This window comes from Salvelinus namaycush, chromosome 4 (assembly GCF_016432855.1).
Source record: "Salvelinus namaycush isolate Seneca chromosome 4, SaNama_1.0, whole genome shotgun sequence".
Lineage (NCBI taxonomy): Eukaryota > Metazoa > Chordata > Actinopteri > Salmoniformes > Salmonidae > Salvelinus > Salvelinus namaycush.
Window position 1 is genome coordinate 11,738,771 of NC_052310.1, and position 19,068 is coordinate 11,757,838.

The following is a 19,068-nucleotide window of genomic DNA, read 5'->3' on the forward strand; positions in this document are numbered from 1 at the left end:
TCATCCTTGATGTTTCTACAACTTGTTTGGAGTCAACCTGTGGTAAATTCAATTGATTGGACATGATTTGGAAAGGCACACACCTGTCTATATATGGTCCCAAAGTTGACAGTGCATGTCAGAGCAAAAACCATGCCTCCTTTGAGACAGGATTGTGTCGAGGAACAGATCTGCGGAAGGGTACCAAAACATTTCTGCAGCATTGAATTTCCCCAAGAACACAGTGGCTTCCATCATATTTAAATGGAAGAAGTTTGAAACCACCAATACTCTTCCTAGAGCTGGCCATCCATCCAAGCTGAGCAATTGGGGGAGAAGGGCCTTGGCCAGGTAGGTTTTCCAAGAAACCCAATGGTCACTCTGACAGAGCTCTAGAGTGCCTCTGTGGCGATGGTTGTCCTTCTGGAAGGTTCTCCCATCGCTGTAACACCACCACTCAGGCCTTTATGTTAGAGTGGCCACTTGGAGTTTGCCAAAAGGCACCTAAAGAACTCAGACCATGAGAAACAAAGATTCTCTGGTCTGATGAAACCAAGATTGAACTATTTGGCCTGAATGCCAAGTGTCACATCTGGATGAAACCTGGCACCATCCCTACGGTGAAGCATGGTGGTGGCAGCATCATGCTGTGGGGAGGTATTTAAGTGGCAGGGACAGGGAGACTAGTCAGGATCAAAGCAAAGATACATGGAGCAAAGTACAGAGAGCTCCTTAATGAAAACCTGCTCCAGAGCGCTCAGGACCTCCGATTGCGGCGAAGGTTCACCTTTCAACAGGACAACGTCCATAAGCACACAGCCAAGACAATGCAGGAGTGGCCAAATAGAGCTCCATACCGCATTGTTATGCGCATCCCAAATTTTATAACAATGCGGAGGGCTCTATATAGCTCTGCATTGACATGATTGGTTGACGGTTGGTGGAGCGGTACATCCTGTATAAACACCAAATCACTTCCTTGACACAGCGCTGCACTGCTCCATGAAGTATGAATGCCCTGACTTCTGCTGAGGCCCTATCACGGTAAATGCTGCATGGCCAATGCAGACGTCGGATTGACCGTTCACCCAGATGCACAATGCACTTCTCTCTTTCCAGAATGCACTCTCTCCCGCCAATTTGTTTTGTTTTATTTCATTCCATTTATGAGTTTTGATAATTTAGTCATTTTCTTTGGTTTGGAGCGCTCCTGTCAATGTTGAGTAAGGACGCGCACGCATAGAAGTAGGCCTATAGGCTACCTGGCCTTTGCACAAATGTAGGCATATAAATGTGCCAATTTGGAGATGTGATAGTATTTCTGATTGGCTTAACGCACCACCTCTAATGACCTGTGGAGCTTCTCAAAGTAATGTTTTTTTTCACCTCAAACAGCAAGCAAACAAAGTCTGTTTTTACATCCATTAAGAATTACAATAATTCTTCACTGTATTTGAAAAATCTTTCCAGCTCTCTCCCTTTTGATAACTACTCAGCGTGAAAGGGAAAAATGTAATGCTCTGATCCAGTGGAAACGTCATAAAATAGGCCTACCTGATTTACTTCTTATCAGTGCTTGACTTGGACTGTTTATATTTAGGTGCACAATACTTTTGAGCAAATATTCTATAAGAGGAACAGGAGCTCAAGCAGTAGAACATTTGAGGTGCTAGTACTCGGCTCTGGTGAGCTACTGCCTAAGTCAAGCACGGCTTCTCATCCCTTGCGCAAATAGCCTACAGTTGTGTCTATACCGAGCTCACTGGCGCAGGAAACTCTGAGGGCCCAGAATATTTTATACAATGTTGCAAGTTTGCTAGTGCAAGCTTCAAGCCAGACCCAAGTTAATAGTTGATACAATGACTCGAGTTCGTTGCGTTTTTATTTGTTGTCTTTATGTAGGCTATTTTTACATAGTTGGCAATAGAAGTTGATTTTTAGGTTTGTATAATTTTCATTTATATTTGGATAGAATTTTGATTAACCATATGACAATGATTTTGAGATATAAAGACATAAATTAAATTAAACTGTTTCATGAAAATGTACATATGAAAACCATAACTGGCATGCAGATCGGTAGAAATGGTAAGATAAATTGGCATTCCACATAAGAAAGGTTGTCGACTCTTCGTGTAGCCTATTACCGGCAACTTCAGGAGAGTAATGGCAGAAAGCCAGCTGGAGGGGTAGGACATTAGTTCAGTTAAGTTTTTTTTTCTTCTGCTGGTTATCTAGATCTCTGGCACCCTCTTGAGGTATTCGTCTTATTTCATCACACCGTAAACTTAAAGCATCAGACGAGCTCAATGCATATAGTTGATTTGATTTAAACACTTAGGGTGTTTCTATATATGGAGAAAAAAACACGTTTTAAAAATGTTGACCAATCGATTGGTCGAAAGAAAGAAACAGATGACCTTTGGTCGGCCAAGATTTGTTTTTAGTCGGGGATAGCCCTAGTTACAGTTAATTTAAGGAAATCAGTCAATTAAATAAATTCATTAGACCATAATCTATGGAGTTCACATGACTGGGTAGGGCGCAGCCATGGGTGGGCTTTGGAGCGCATAGGCCCACACACTTGGGAGCCAGGCCCAGCCAATCAGAATGTGTTTGTCAGCTATATTTTTTATTTAAACTGGCTAACTAGCATCAACAAACAAAAACATTGTGTAGTGCTTTTAGTTGCCTGGCTTTCTAGGTTGACATTAAAAATGAATTCACTAAAACGGATGGGTTTAAAATAGAGAAAATAGGCTATTTGGAGCACTGGGCTGCTTCATAACTACAACAAAGTTTGATGTTGCTACGACAATAGTCTACAGACATGTCGATAGACGGACTGTAAACCAGCCTTTAGTCATCTTCCCTTCGTATGGTATCCCATATAAAACAGTTCCCAGACATGTATTCTTCAAAACATGTCTTGTATAATTTGAATGCTGAGTGCAAGGTCTCTCCCAGTTTAAACATTTGTAGCAAACTGTCTTTTAGTCAGGGGACTCCATGACAAACCATCTATCCTGTCCTCCATCTGTAGAAAAATAAGGTAGAGTTGCGACACACAGCACTGATTACATCATCAATGGTTGTTAGATGACTTCCAGGACAGACACGTGATAGTATTTTGACCTATGACCAACCTGAAGTGGGACTGGTTCTGCCTCAACCTTTTGCTCCTGATATGGTAGGGTCGTTTCCACGACACTGCTGAACAACAAACCCACCAGGTTTTGTAAGTAGCCTGTGAATTAAGTAATATCATCACTCAATAAACATATAAAAAACTTTTCTGTAGTTTGGAAGTAAACTACACTAATAGCAAATACGGAATAGATTCAGGCCAGTGATGCTGATGCCGTTACTATTTGCGCTTTCAAGACAACTGAGAACTCTGGCTAGCACGTATCTTATTAGCTAGCCAGTTCGAGTTGAAACATTATCGAGAGCAAGCTGGCTAACTTTAATTCCTATCAAACCATATCATCAGGTGCAACGTTAGCTATGCAAATCTGACTATGACATTACATCACATTAGGGACAGGCTATGTATTTAGCTAGCTGAATCAGTGTCCTAGCTAGCTGGCTACTCGACACACATCAATTACAGCCATCATGTCGTACGTTTGTTGAATGTAATCCATTCCTTGCCATCTTGCACAATATTGTTGAACGCATTAGAAGTTTGCACCAACTTTATGGAAGTACATTTTCACTCCTATGCCAAGCAAGTGTGCTTTGCAGACTTGACAACATGTCCACAACACATGGCAGCTGGGGACAAACCTCACCTTGTCTCTTGTCAATTGGAAATCAATGGCAAAAGTGGACGTGTAAGTAATTCATACCCGTCGTGTCGCACTTAATTCCAAATCTCGTTTTGGACGAGACTGACTTTATGACCAAAATGATCCTATTTACACTTTTGTTAGAAACATTCATTCTAGTCTCAAAATTGACTAACTAGGGTTGCACATTTTGGGGAATATTCAGAGGTGGAAACTTTCCATGGGAATTAACGGAAATATATATACAAATTAATATTAATACCATTTAAATGTAGATTTTTTTTTTGCATTGGATATATTTACCATATCATATGGAGACAGAAACATAAACCTTTTACCTTATCATAAGTGGACATAATTGCAAACGGTTAAATCCATCCAATAGGGGAAAAAAAACTATTTAGTTACGACATGAACTTTATTTAAATGAGTTGACTCTTCACATGGGATGATTTCGCTGAACAACAAAATAAAGGGGATATTGAATGATCACCAATGATCCATCGCATCTCCCAAAAACTTTTTCTACATGCATCTGTAAAATTATAGTCTAGAAACTAAAGCTTTGGTTGTCTTCCTCTCCGACTTCCATGTCTTCTCCCTGGACTTCCTCAATGTCCACCTCTTGAATATCAGACTCTGAGGCCTCATTTTCACTGTCACTTTCCAACCTTGTTGAGGATGGCTCGTTGTCTGGATCAAAATGCCTCATTTGCCCAGATGGCCACCAATTTTTCGACCCTTGTATTGGTCAGCCTGTTGCGTGCTTTGGTGTGTGTGTTCCCAAACAAGGACCAGTTGTGCTCTGAGGTGGTTGATGTTGGTGGGATTTGGAGGATGATGGAGGCAACAGGGGAAAGGGCCTCGATCCACAAAGTCCCTTCCACCAGGTGGCTGATGAGATATGTTGGCATGACTGCCATATTCCATCTCCATCCCAAAGCCTTTGCTTGGAAGTGTACTTTGCCAGACTGCCAAGAACCTTGCCCTCATCCAGGCCAAGGTGGCGAGACACAGTAGTGATGACACCATAAGTCTTGTTGATCTCTGCACCAGACAGGATGCACTTGCCAGCATACTTTGGGTCCAACATGTACGCTGCGGCGTGTATGGGCTTCAGGCAGAAGTCTTCACGCTGTTTGATGTATTTCAGAACTGCAGTTTCCTCTGCTTGGAGACACAGTGAAGTGGGCAGGGCAGTACGGATTTCTTCTCTTACATCTGCAAACAGAGTCTGAACATCAGGCAGGATGGCATTGTCTCCCTCAACCCGTGCAATGGCTACTGCTATAGGTTTCAGGCTGCTTACCACTCTCTCCCAAAATACATCATCCAGGAGGATCCTCTTGATGGGGCTGTCCATATCGGCAGACTGTGATATGGCCATTTCTTGGAGAGACTCCTTCCCCTCCAGGAGACTGTCAAACATGATGACAACACCACCCCAACGGGTGCTTCAATGTGGTGCTCTTATTCTTCTCCCTTTGCTTGGTGAGGTACATTGCTGCTATAACTTGATGACCCTTCACATACCTAACCATTTCCTTGGCTCTCTTGTGGAGTATATCCATTGTTTTCAGTGCCATGCTGTCCTTGAGGTGCAGATTCAATGCATGAGCAGCACAGCCAATGGGTGTGATGTGAGGGTAGGAGTCCTCCACTTTAGACCAAGCAGCCTTCATGTTGGCAGCATTGTCTGTCACCAGTGCAAATACCTTCTATGGTCCAAGGTCATTGACTGCCTTCAGCTCATCTGCAATGTAGAGACCGATGTGTCTGTTGTCCCTTGTGTCTATGCTCTTGTAGAATACTGTTTGAGGGGTGGAGATGTAGTTAATTATTCCTTGTCCACGAACATTCGACCACCCATCAGAGATGATTGCAATACAGTCTGCTTTCTCTATGATTTGCTTGACCTTCACTTGAACTCTGTTGAACTCTGCATACAGCAAATGAGTAGATAAAGTATGTCTGGTTGGAGGGGTGTATGCTGGGTGAATAGCATTCAGAAATCTCTTTCAATACACATTGCCTGTGAGCATCAGAGGTAAACCAGTTGCATACACAGCTCGAGCAAGACATTCATCAGCATTTCTCTGACTACGTTCCTTCATTGAGTTAAAAAAAACCTGATTCCAGGAGGACCATGAGCTGTTGCTATCGATAAGGTGTCTGATTCATCATTTTCACTTCGAATAGAAGTAGAAGGACTTTTGTCATAGGTTACTTGTTGTGAGCGCTGAGGGAACTTTATGCACTTGGCCAGATGATTCTGCATCTATGTTGCATTCTTCACATATGATTTGTCACAGTATTTGCAAATGTACACAGCTTTTCCTTCTACATTAGCTGCAGTGAAATGTCTCCACACATCAGATAGTGCATGTGGCATTTTCCTGTAAAGATTAGAAAAATAAAAAATAAAATTCTGTGTACAGAGAAATAGTTAAGCAGTTAGATTAAACAACTCCTTTGTAAGATAAATGTATTAAAATGAAACGTGTATAGAAACAGGTGAATTAACACTCCTCAGTTAGCAGGCTCAAGCAAGCTAAAACCCACATGGTAGCAAAAACTAACTAGCAGAAATTGTTAACCTCTCTAGGGTATGTGGGACGGTAGTGTCTCTCCTCGTCAACAGCCAGTGAAACTGCAGGGCGCCAAATTCAAAACAACAGCAATCCCATAATTACATTTCCTCAAACATACAAGTATTTTACACCATTTTAAAGATAAACTTGTTGTAAATCCAGCCACAGTGTCCGATTTCAAAAAGGCTTTACAACGAAAGCACACCAAACGATTATGTTAGGTCAGAGCCAAGTCACAGAAAAACACAGCTATTTTTCCAGCCAAAGAGAGGAGTCGCAAAAAGCAGAAATGGAGATAAAATGAGTCACTAACCTTTGATGATCTTCATCAGATGACACTCATAGGACTTCATGTTACACAATACATGTATGTTTTGTTCGGTAAAGTTTATATTTATATACAAAAATCTGAGTTTACATTGTCGCGTTATGTTCAGTAGTTCCAAAACATCCGGTGATTTTGCATAGAGCCACATAAATTTACAGAAATACTCATAATAAACATTGCTAAAAGATACAACTGTTACGCATGGAATTTTAGATCCACTTCTCCTTAATGCAACCGCTGTCAGATTTCCAAAAAACTTTACGGAAAAAGCACACCATGCAATAATCTGAGTACAGCGCTCAGAGACCAACACAACCCAAAGCGATATCCGCCATGTTGTGTAGTCAACAGATGTCAGAATAGCATTATAAATATTCACTTACCTTTGATGATCTTAATCAGAATGCACTCCCAGTTCCACAATAAATGTTTGTTTTGTTCGATGAAGTCCATAATTTATGTCCAAATACATCCTTTTTGTTAGCGCGTTTAGCCCAGTAATCTAAATTCATGACGCGCGATTACTAGGTGCAGATAAAAAGTCAAAGTCCCGTTACAGTCCGTAGAAACATGTCAAACGATGTATAGAATCAATCTTTAGGATGTTTTTAACGTAAATCTTCAATACTGTTCCAACCGGAGAATTCCTTTGTCTTCAGAAATGCAATGGAACGCAAGCTAACTCTCTCACGTGAACACGCTTGGTCAGCTCGTGGCTCTCTGGCAGACCTCTGTCTCATTCCCGTCTCATTTGCCCCCACTTCACAGTAGAAGCCTCAACAAGGTTCTAAAGACTGTTGACATCTAGTGGAAGCCCTAGGAAGTGCAATATGACCCAATTTCCACTATCTTGGATAAGCAAACAGTTAAAAAAACTAAAAGCCTCAGATTTCCCACTTCCTGTTTGGATTTTTTCTCAGGTTTTTGCCTGCCATATGAGTTCTGTTATACTCAGACATCATTCAAACAGTTTTAGAAACTTCTGAGTTTTCTATCCAAATCTACTAATAATATGCATATCCTAGCATCTGGGCCTGAGTAGCAGGCAGTTTACTCTGGGCACGCTTTTCATCCGGACGTGAAAATACTGCCCCCTACACGAGGTTAACAAGTTAGAAATAATTTAAACACACTTTTCTATATTACTAATTAACAAAAAATCATGTCATATAAAATATATTCACCCCACCCACTATTGTTATCAAAACTTAGCAGAAAGCATGTAGTCCTTAGCTCAGACAGTGTAGTAGTGTGGGCTCAATAGCATCTCATTAGTGTGCAAGATCTTGAGAATCAGCTGTACATGTGATGGAAGAGTGCACTGTGCATGCAAAGGGTTGCAATTCCATTGAATTGGGATAGTTTATCCAAAATATGCCACAAGACCCAGAATTGCCTTGTGTATCCCACAAAAAAAGTTTCACTGTTAAAAGCGAACTTGTTTTGATGAATTTAAGCAAAATTCCTCAAATTCCCGGGCTTAACTTCCCATGGACAAATTCTGGAAGTTTACCGGAAAGTTTCCGACCCTTTGCAACCCTATTTCTGACTCCTATTGATGACACAGGCCGTTTTTATAACCAGAAGTTGGTTCTAGGAAGCAGTTCCCCTTTAAGACATGATGGCATGATAATGACTGTCTCTGAAAGGGGCATGAAGTAGTGGGCAAGCATTGGGGGCATCAAACACACCATTCCTAATTCAGTAGGCTATTTGTGGTGAAACACTTGTTCATTTATAAAAACACGAGACACCATGCTGCCTAAAAAGTGCAAAGCTATAGGCCTGTGTAGTTATAATTATCCTCCCCTCATGCCTGTTCATTGATAACCCATCCATCACATGATTTACCACTGGAAGTCATCGCTGGGGGTACACTGCGTTAGCAGGGTTCCAAGAAATATCCATATGAGCATCACATCTTCATGTGCTGCTAACAGCTTCATTGCGTCCCACAGTTGTTACGTATCAACAGCAGCTCTGCCTAGACTTCTCTTGGGGTTTCTGTGTGCCATTCTATTCCAATTTTTCCATTTTGTGTTTTAGGTTTCTGTTTTCCTCTCTTTTTAAAATTAGGTTTTCTTTCTAAGAATCACTTTTTTTTGTTTATTTTTTGTTTATAGAACATCAAATGTAGTTTTTATAAGTCCACAACAATGGAGACCACGTTCTGAGGTATGGGAAAATTTGAGATTTTTAGATTGTTTTGGTTGTAGTTCCCCTTTCATTCCAGTGCGCACCTAGCAAGAGGCTGTTGTTTAGCAGCCACATGTGATTGTTTGCAAAACGAATACCCACTGGATTGATGCAAATAATTATATCATTCTACCAGGTAAGCAAGTATAGGCTACTTTTTAGTTAATATTTAATTGAGAAGGTTTTTGGGGAAAACTTTCCATCTACCGGAAGACTTTTCATTAGCATCATCACTAACTGCTACACACATTTGATTCCTTTACTTAAGTTCAATACATTTCCCAGCATTTTTAAAATTTGTTTTTAATGTCTGGATCCTGTGACTCCATCCACATTCTCCGCATTGTGGATTTTATAGGGCCTTACGTGTGTGTGCTGGTGATGCTGTTTCTCCTACTGTGCTGGTTTTTAAAGGAGATCTGTTGTGGAAATATTGACAATGATTCCTGTGAAAGCGTGATATTCCCTGGGATTTATTTTAATGAGGCTTTTGCCTGCCAGCTTGTCTGACCTGGTTTAAACTGATTTGACCTGGTTTAGACTGAGTAACCAGTGGATTGGAGGGTAACACTGCTGGCTAGTAGGAGGTGGTGGTGTATCGTATGTTGGGCCTTCCATTGAACCTAAGCCCAGCGGGAGGGAGAGAGGTAGTGAGGGACAGCCAAGGTGATGGAAGGAGAGTTAGTCAACTGACCTTTAAGCTCCAACTATACCTGGAACTGTGAAAGTGTCATAGATAGGTTGCTATAGTGTTATACAGTGCCTTCAGAAAGTATTTATACCCATTGACTTATTCCACATTTTGTTGTTAAAGCCTGAATTCAAATTGGATTTAGTTGTTTTTTTCCCCCTCACCCATCTACAAACAATACCCCATAATGACAAAGTAAAAACATGTTTTTAGAAATGTTTGCCAATTATGGCAAAATAAAATACAGAAAAATCTATTTCACATAAGTATTCACACCCCTGAGTCAACACGTTAGAATCATCTTCGCAGCGATTACATCTGTGAGTCTCTGGGTAAGTCTCTAAGAGCTTTGCACACCTGGATTGTACAAAAAATTATTCAGGCTCTGTCAAGTTGGTTGTTGGTCATTGCTGGACAGCCATTTTCAAGTATTGCCATAGATTCTTTTCACTCTATCCTTTTAGGTTAGTGTAGTGGAGTAACTAAAACGTTGTGGCTCCATACTCCCGTTTTCTCCTATCACAGCCATTAAACTCTAACTGTTTTAAAGTCACCATTGGCATCATGGTGAAATCCCTGGCAACTGAGTTAGTAAGGACCCCTGTATCTTTGTAGTGACTGGGTGTATTGATACACCAACGTGTAATTGATAACTTCACTATGCTCAAACAGATATTCAATGTCTGCTTTATTTATTTTTTACCCATCTACCAATAGGTGCCCTTTATTGCGAGTCATTTGAAAACCTCCCTGGTCTTTGTGGTTGAATCTGTTTGAAATGCATTTCTCGACTGAGGGACCTTACAGATTATTCTATGTGTAGAGTACAGAGATTGGGTAGTCATTCAAAAATCATGTTAAACACTATTATTGCACACAGAGTGAGTCCATACAACCTATTATGTGACTTGTTAAAGGTATACTTCAGGATTCTGGCAATGAGGTCCTTTGTCTACTTCCCCAGAGTCAGATGAACTCGTTTATGCCTTTTTTTTGTCTCTGTGCCCAGTATGAAGGAAGTTTGAGGTATTTTCGTGTGCCAATGCTAACTAGCGTTACCCATAGACTTCCAGTCATTGCGCTATCTGCTAGCATTTAGGCTTGCCATAACAAAAGGTTTGAATACTTGAATACTCAAGACATTTCAGCTTTTCATTTTTTATTAATTTGTAACAATTTCTAAAATCATAATTCCACTTTGATGTGTGTGTGTGTGTAGTCCTGTGACACAAAATCTCAATTTAATGTATTTTAAATTCAGGCTTTAACACAACAAAATGTGGAAAAAGTCAAGGGGTGTGAATTCTTTCTAAAGGCACGGTAGATGGCTGATAAATATCTGTGTGTTTGTGTACTAACTGCAACCCGGAGGTCACTGCGTCACGAAGTCGAGAGCACAGGAATATCACCGTCAGTAGCAGAGGGCCCCTCAAACGGATGAACTGCAGCAGGAGTTCATCTGATCTCCATTTGATTTGGCCTTGGAACCGCTCCAGGAGGGAGAGGAGGAGGGTGTTGGTTGCAGCCAGGTGCCCGGTGTAGTCTACGAAGGCCAAAGCTCATTAGCACGCTGTGCAAACCCATTCATCTGCATGCATTCCCTGTCCTTGGCCAACCTTGCAACACCACAATGCAGCACAGCAACTTTCCCCCGCAGCAACATAGCTTAGTCTACCATTACCACACACATACACTAAGGCATGCACGACATGGGGCAAATAATGTAATTGTGAGTTGTTTTTAACCAAATATTGTGATTGCGATTTTACTTGCGATTTTTAGATCAAACCACTCAGGTGAACTGTTGGAATCATATAAATAAAATTTGTATTCCGTTTCTGTAGTTGGTGTTTGGCATGACAACGAATGAAAAAGCCAGGTACACTAAAACCACAGAACAATGAGCCAGATGATTCACCAGATGTATGCATCTGTTTGCCGTTTCCACTCACTACCAAATATGGTATGAGAGGAAGCCCAGTGTCCAGCAGTGGGAGAAGATGGATGTTTATCAACCTAATGGTGGTGTAGATTAATCTCACATTCCAGTGTCCAAACTTGTAAACAAGGCTCCATGGGATTTCTGTTGATGTGACTCCATGCAGCCAATTGCAATGTCTGCTTTAGGTATAATGCCATTGCCGGGAGCCATTTGTGGATTTGACAGCTCTAACGCAGTTCCTTCTCCAACACCGCCAAAACAACCACTATGAGGATGTCGGCTGAAGAGGATCTGATTGAATGGAGCCCTTTATCACAACAGTTTTCTCTTCCCAAAACGTGAATATGTTATGAACAGAATGGACTAAGTTATGTAGACTTGAACCTTTACCAAAGTTAAAAAAAAAATGGCATTGTTTAGAGATGGTGCAAGGACAAATTGAGTTATTACACCGGCACACTTCAGAGTAGGCGTTCCCTAATGGAAATATGCAAATACATGCTAAAATAATAGGATCTCGCTAGCTTGTGCTTGGCTCTGCCAACCTCCTCTCTTGTTCTGGCCACTATGATTAATTTGCTCCCATTGGAAAAAAACAGGCTGTGGTCTATCTTGGGTTTGTAGAAGTTGTGATAGGGTAGGAACCAAAGTGTTGGTCAGTTTCCCAAGGGACCCTTATTACATTTGAATGTTATTATCATGGCTCAAAATGGATATTGCACATGTCAATATTGCAATTTCGTCAAAACAGTTGATTAATTGTGCAGCACTAACACACTCTCTCTCTCTCTCCACTGCCTCTTCTCCCTTTCGCACTGTCATTCACCCTGCCCACTGTCAATACTCTTGATGAGATGGGGCTGATGGCTTTGAACCAGTGCTAGCCTACACTGATTGCTGATTAGACCCTCCATAATCCCTAGAATCTCCCCTCTCTCTATGCGATCAAAGCCCACTGTAGAGTCATTGCTAAAGACACCAAGGCAAATGACACCCAGTCCCGAAAGTTTGAGTTTCTTACTACTGCGGTATTTCAACCCATGACCTGCAATAAGACTCAGGCCGGCTGCACATAGGCCTATGAATGTTCTGGATAACCCATGCTTGAGAAAATGCTGTTTTGTTCTTTTTTTGTGTGTTAAACTCAAATGTCAACACTTGACTGGCTCCTGGCGCTTTCCTTCGGGCTTCTTCTGTTCCAAATTGTGGTTTTATTTTCATAACACCCGAGGGGCTTGACGGGTCTAATCTCCATTCTCTACTGAATAAATACTTTGTGCTTCAAACCCCTTGGGAATGATTTACCCTCGTCATATTGTGTCTGTAGGCAGAACCATGGCTACGTTATCTCGTGGTTTTATGGGGGTGGACTGCATGTCCCTGTTACATGCACCTTTTAGAATAAGGAAGGCCTGTTTGGGTCATTTCCATGTAAAAGGACCCATTAGCACCAACATAAGTTCATAGAATGTCAAATGAAAGCTAAGGGTATATACAGTGGGGAGAACAAGTATTTGATACACTGCCGATTTTGCAGGTTTTCCTACTTACAAAGCATGTAGAGGTCTGTAATTTTTATCATAGGTACACTTCAACTGTAAGAGACGAAATCTAAAACAAAAATTCAGAAAATCACATTGTATGATTTTTAAGTAATTAATTTGCATTTTATTGCATGACAAGTATTTGATCACCTACCAACCAGTAAGAATTACGGCTCTCACAGACCTGTTAGTCTTTCTTTAAGAAGCCCTCCTGTTTTCCACTCATTACCTGTATTAACTGCACCTGTTTGAACTCGTTACCTGTATAAAAGACACCTGTCCACACACTCAATCAAACAGACTCCAACCTCTCCACAATGGCCAAGACCAGAGAGCTGTGTAAGGACATCAGGGATAAAATTGTAGACCTGCACAAGGCTGGGATGGGCTACAGGACAATAGGCAAGCAGCTTGGTGAGAAGGCAACAACTGTTGGCACAATTATTAGAAAATGGAAGAAGTTCAAGATGACGGTCAATCACCCTCGGTCTGGGGCTCCATGCAAGATCTCACCTCGTGGGGCATCAATGATCATGAGGAAGGTGAGGGATCAGCCCAGAACTACACGGCAGGACCTGGTCAATGACCTGAAGAGAGCTGGGACCACAGTCTCAAAGAAAACCATTAGTTACACACTACGCCGTCATGGATTAAAATCCTGCAGCGCACGCAAGGTCCCCCTGCTCAAGCCAGCGCATGTCCAGGCCCGTCTGAAGTTTGCCAATGACCATCTGGATGATCCAGAGGAGGAATAGGAGAAGGTCATGTGGTCTGATGAGACAAAAATAGAGCTTTTTGGTCTAAACTCCACTCGCCGTGTTTGGAGGAAGAAGAAGGATGAGTACAACCCCAAGAACACCATCCCAACCGTGAAGCATGGAGGTGGAAACATCATTCTTTGGGGATGCTTTTCTGCAAAGGGGACAGGACGACTGCACCGTATTGAGGGGAGGATGGATGGGGCCATGCGTCGCGAGATCTTGGCCAACAACCTCCTTCCCTCAGTAAGAGCATTGAAGATGGGTCGTGGCTGGGTCTTCCAGCATGACAACGACCCAAAACACACAGCCAGGGCAACTAAGGAGTGCCTCCGTAAGAAGCATCTCAAGGTCCTGGAGTGGCCTAGCCAGTCTCCAGACCTGAACCCAATTGAAAATCTTTGGAGGGAGCTGAAAGTCCGTATTGCCCAGTGACAGCCCCGAAACCTGAAGGATCTGGAGAAGGTCTGTATGGAGGAGTGGGCCAAAATCCCTGCTGCAGTGTGTGCAAACCTGGTCAAGAACTACAGGAAACGTATGATCTCTGTAATTGCAAACAAAGGTTTCTGTACCAAATATTAAGTTCTGCTTTTCTGAAGTATCAAATACTTATGTCATGCAATAAAATACAAATTAATTACTTAAAAATCATACAATGTGATTTTATGGATTTTTGTTTTAGATTCCGTCTCTCACAGTTGAAGTGTACCTATGATAAAAATTTGACCTCTACATGCTTTGTAAGTAGGAAAACCTGCAAAATTCGGCAGTGTATCAAATACTTGTTCTCCCCACTGTATATGTAATTTAAAAAAAATTTAAAAAAATTCTCACAATTTTCCATCCTAAAATGTGGAAGAAGCAAAGGTGTTGATTTCTGGTCAAACATCTACCAGAAATAGTCTTCAAAGGTATTAGAAATGCAACAAAACACAATGTTGAACTAAAGGCCCCAGATAACTAATATCAACACTTATATTTAGTTTGAGGACAGTTTCTGCTTTCTGTAAGTTTAAGAAACATCGCCTTGTGCCGTGAAATTCTGTTACCAAAAACTATGGGCAAATTTCTCCCCCTCATGAGGGAGGATGATGAAAGTTCACAGAAGTAACAAGGTAGACCTATCAATTAGTTAGTGCTTTTAATTATATTTTGTTTATGATTTATTAAGTGATTAAAACTAGAAATTCCATTACCAAATTGGTAACGGAATTTCTGAAATTGAATTGGCTACAATGAGAAATCATAGTTGTCACAAACCACAGTTGGGTTCACAAGTTAGGACAAGCACAGTAGATTACAGTAATTAAAAGTATAGTACAGCAGAGTAGAGTATAGTTCAGTACTGTACAGCAAAGTAGAGTACAGTAAAGAAAAGTATAGTACTGTACAGTACACAGTAGAGCACACGAGTTGAGTACACTAATGTACTGAACTATACTGTACTCACTGTATTGAACTATACTTTAATGTACTGAGCTCTACTGAGCTCTTATGTGCTGTACTTTGATGTCTGTGTTTCATGAGTTTGGACGTCTATGATTGGTTCAGATTTGGTCCAGTCCGGACCAACTGAATTTGGTCTTGTTTGGGGGCAGAGCTCATTAAAATAATAGCCAGTGTGTTGAACAATACCCAAATATGAAAAGGAGGATATTGCATATTTCTACGTTTTTGTGTACCTATTTAGGATACATCACCATGAAGAGAATGACATTCATATCCATAATTATGTATTTTTCTGTCTTACAGATCAGGGACCGATGATGAAATTATGTTTCTGCAATTCCGTGACTGGGTGTAAATCCACTTCACTTACTGTAGTTCAATAACCAAAATAGATTTTTTAAAGTTTTGGTGTCAAGTCAAGGTGCCATGTCATAGCTGACACCCCATTCTTTCTGCAGACATCTTTAAATATTCATTCGGAGCAGATACAGTATTTAAGAGGTTTTTAGAAAACGTGAACACACAAAAAACTGAGGGAGATTTTATCGAAATTCTGTTACCAAACATTAAATCTGCACAGTTCATCCAGTAAATGTGTTTTTGTAACATTTTGTTACAAATAGTCCTTGAACATAAGAGTACATGGTTTGTTAAACTTTGAAATCAATGTTTTTTTGTTTGGCATACATTTTTAAGTGAATAATCTGTATCGCCGTTACCGTGGAATTGCCCTCTGGTGTTACCTCTGTGAATGCATGCCAGCCCCTATCCCACTCCTTATCATTCATGCCCACCGGGTATCATCCACATGACGGTACGGTTGTTGTCATTTGCATGGAAGCTTTTGTGTATTTTCAGTCTCTCATAGACATGGTATGCATCCCAAATAGCACACTATTTGTATTTATTATGCATCCCCATTAGCTGTTGCCAAGGCAGCAGCTACTCTTCCTGGGGTCCATTAGTTCCTGCCAAGGCAGCAGTTACTTTTCCTGGGGTCCATTAAAGTTAAGGCAGTTATATATACACTGCTCAAAAAAATAAAGGGAACACTTACAACACAATGTAACTCCAAGTCAATCACACTTCTGTGAAATCAAACTGTCCACTTAGGAAGCAACACTGATTGACAATAAATTTCACATGCTGTTGTGCAAATGGAATAGACAAAAGGTGGAAATTATAGGCAATTAGCAAGACACCCCCAATAAAGGAGTGGTTCTGCAGGTGGTGACCACAGACCACTTCTCAGTTCCTATGCTTCCTGGCTGATGTTTTGGTCACTTTTGAATGCTGGCGGTGCTTTCACTCTAGTGGTACTCTAGTGGCTGTGGCAAAAAGGTTTGCTGTGTCTGTCAGCGTAGTGTCCAGAGCATGGAGGCGCTACCAGGAGACAGGCCAGTACATCAGGAGACGTGGAGGAGGCCGTAGGAGGGCAACAACCCAGCAGCAGGACCGCTACCTCCGCCTTTGTGCAAGGAGGTGCACTGCCAGAGCCCTGCAAAATGACCTCCAGCAGGCCACAAATGTGCATGTGTCTGCTCAAACGGTCAGAAACAGACTCCATGAGGGTGGTATGAGGGCCCGACGTCCACAGGTGGGGGTTGTGCTTACAGCCCAACACCGTGCAGGACGTTTGGCATTTGTCAGAGAACACCAAGATTGGCAAATTCGCCACTGGCGCCCTGTGCTCTTCACAGATGAAAGCAGGTTCACACTGAGCACATGAGCACATGTGACAGACATGACAGAGTCTGGAGACGCTGTGGAGAACGTTCTGCTGCCTGCAACATCCTCCAGCATGACCGGTTTGGCGGTGGGTCAGTCATGGTGTGGGGTGGCATTTCTTTGTGGGGCCGCACAGGCCTCCATGTGCTCGCCAGAGGTAGCCTGACTGCCATTAGGTACCGAGATGAGATCCTCAGACCACTTGTGAGACCATATGCTGACACATGCACATTTGTGGCCTGCTGGAGGTCATTTTGCAGGGCTCTGGCAGTGCGTTCTGTGAGCTTGTGTGGCTTACCACTTTGTGGCTGAGCCGTTGTTGCTCATAGACGTTTCCAATTCACAATAACAGCACTTACAGTTGACTGGGGACAGCTCTAGCAGGGCAGAAATTTGACGAACTGACTTGTTGGAAAGGTGGCATCCTATGTTGGTGCCATGTTGAAAGTCACTGAGCTCTTCAGTAAGGCCATTCTACTGCCAATATTTGTCTGTGAAAATTGCATGGTTGTGTGCTCAATTTTATACACCTGTCAGCAACGGGTATAGTTGAATCCACTAATTTTGTAGGGGTGTCCACATACGTTTGTATATATAGTGTGTATATATTACATACTTTTTTAAACGTTAGACTGCCCCACTTTAAATTTAATTGTGTGCATAATTTCCAATCACCCCATACATTTTTGTTATTTTTTAAATATATTTTCCTTTATTATTTTCCACTACCACCCCTAATTGGAGTAAACTAATGGACAACAATACTTAGGTTTCTACTTCCAGCTAATACAAACTATATACATTTTATGGACACTGTACATTTTACTTGACTTATTATTTTTTTATTATTTTTTCAGCTACCCTTTCTCTGAAAACCATCCAGTTTTGTATCCCCTATATATATATAAGCTCTGCAAAAAAAATAAACCTCCTCTCACTGTCAACTGCGTTTATTTTCAGCAAACTTAACGTGTAAATATTTGTATGAACATAACAAGAGTCAACAACTAAGACATACTGAACAAGTTCCACAGACATGTGACTAACATAAATGGAATAATGTGTCACTGAACAAAGGGGGGGTCAAAATCAAAAGTTACAGTCAGTATCTGGTGTGGCCACCAGCTGCATTAAGTAATGCAGTGCATCTCCTCCTCATGGACTGCACCAGATTTGCCAGTTCTTGCTGTGAGATGTTACCCCACTCTCCCACCAAGGCACCTGCAAGTTCCCGGACATTTCTGGGGGGAATGGCCCTAGCCCTCACCCTCCGATCCAACAGGTCCCAGACGTCCTCAATGGGATTGAGATCCGGGCTCTTTGCTGGCCTTGGCAGAACACTGATATTCCTGTCTTGCAGGAAATCACGCACAGAACGAGCAGTATGGCTGGTGGCATTGTCATGCTGGAGGGTCATGTCAGGATGAGCCTGCAGGAAGGGTACCACATGAGGGAGGAGGATGTCTTCCCTGTAACGCACAGCGTTGAGATTGCCTGCAATAACAACAAGCTCAGTCCGATGATGCTGTGACACATCGCCCCAGACCATGACGGATTCTCCACCTCCAAATCGATCCCGCTCCAGAGTACAGGCCTAGGTGTAACGCTCATTCCTTCGACGATAAACACACTTTTTGCCAGTCCTGTCTGGTCCAGCGAGGGTGGGTTTGTGCCCATGGGCGACATTGTTGCCGGTGATGTCTGGTGAGGACCTGTCTTACAACAGGCCTACAAGCCCTCTCCAGCCTCTCTCAGCCTATTGCGGACAGTCTGAGCACTGATGGAGGGATTGTGCATTCCTGGTGTAACTCGGGCAGTTGTTGCCATCCTGTACCTGTCCCGCAGGTGTGATGTTCGGATGTGCCGATACTGTCCAGGTGTTGTTCCACGTAGTCTGCCACTGCGAGGACGATCAGCTATAGGTCCTGTCTCCCTGTAGCGCTGTCTTAGGCCTATCACAGTACAAACATCTCATGCCTCCTTGCAGCATGCCTAATGCACGTTCACGCAGATGAGCAGGGACCCTGGGCATCTCTCTTTTGGTGTTTTCAGTCAGTCGAAAGGTGTCCTA

General features: G+C 42.0%; 1 protein-coding gene across 1 annotated transcript in view; it reads left to right on the forward strand.

Annotated features, from left to right (window-relative positions):
* The window catches only part of LOC120045443 (serine-rich coiled-coil domain-containing protein 2-like), a 46,723-nt gene that overhangs the window by 24,500 nt on the left and 3,155 nt on the right, over positions 1–19,068 (forward strand). The gene's annotated exons all lie outside the window — the stretch shown is intronic.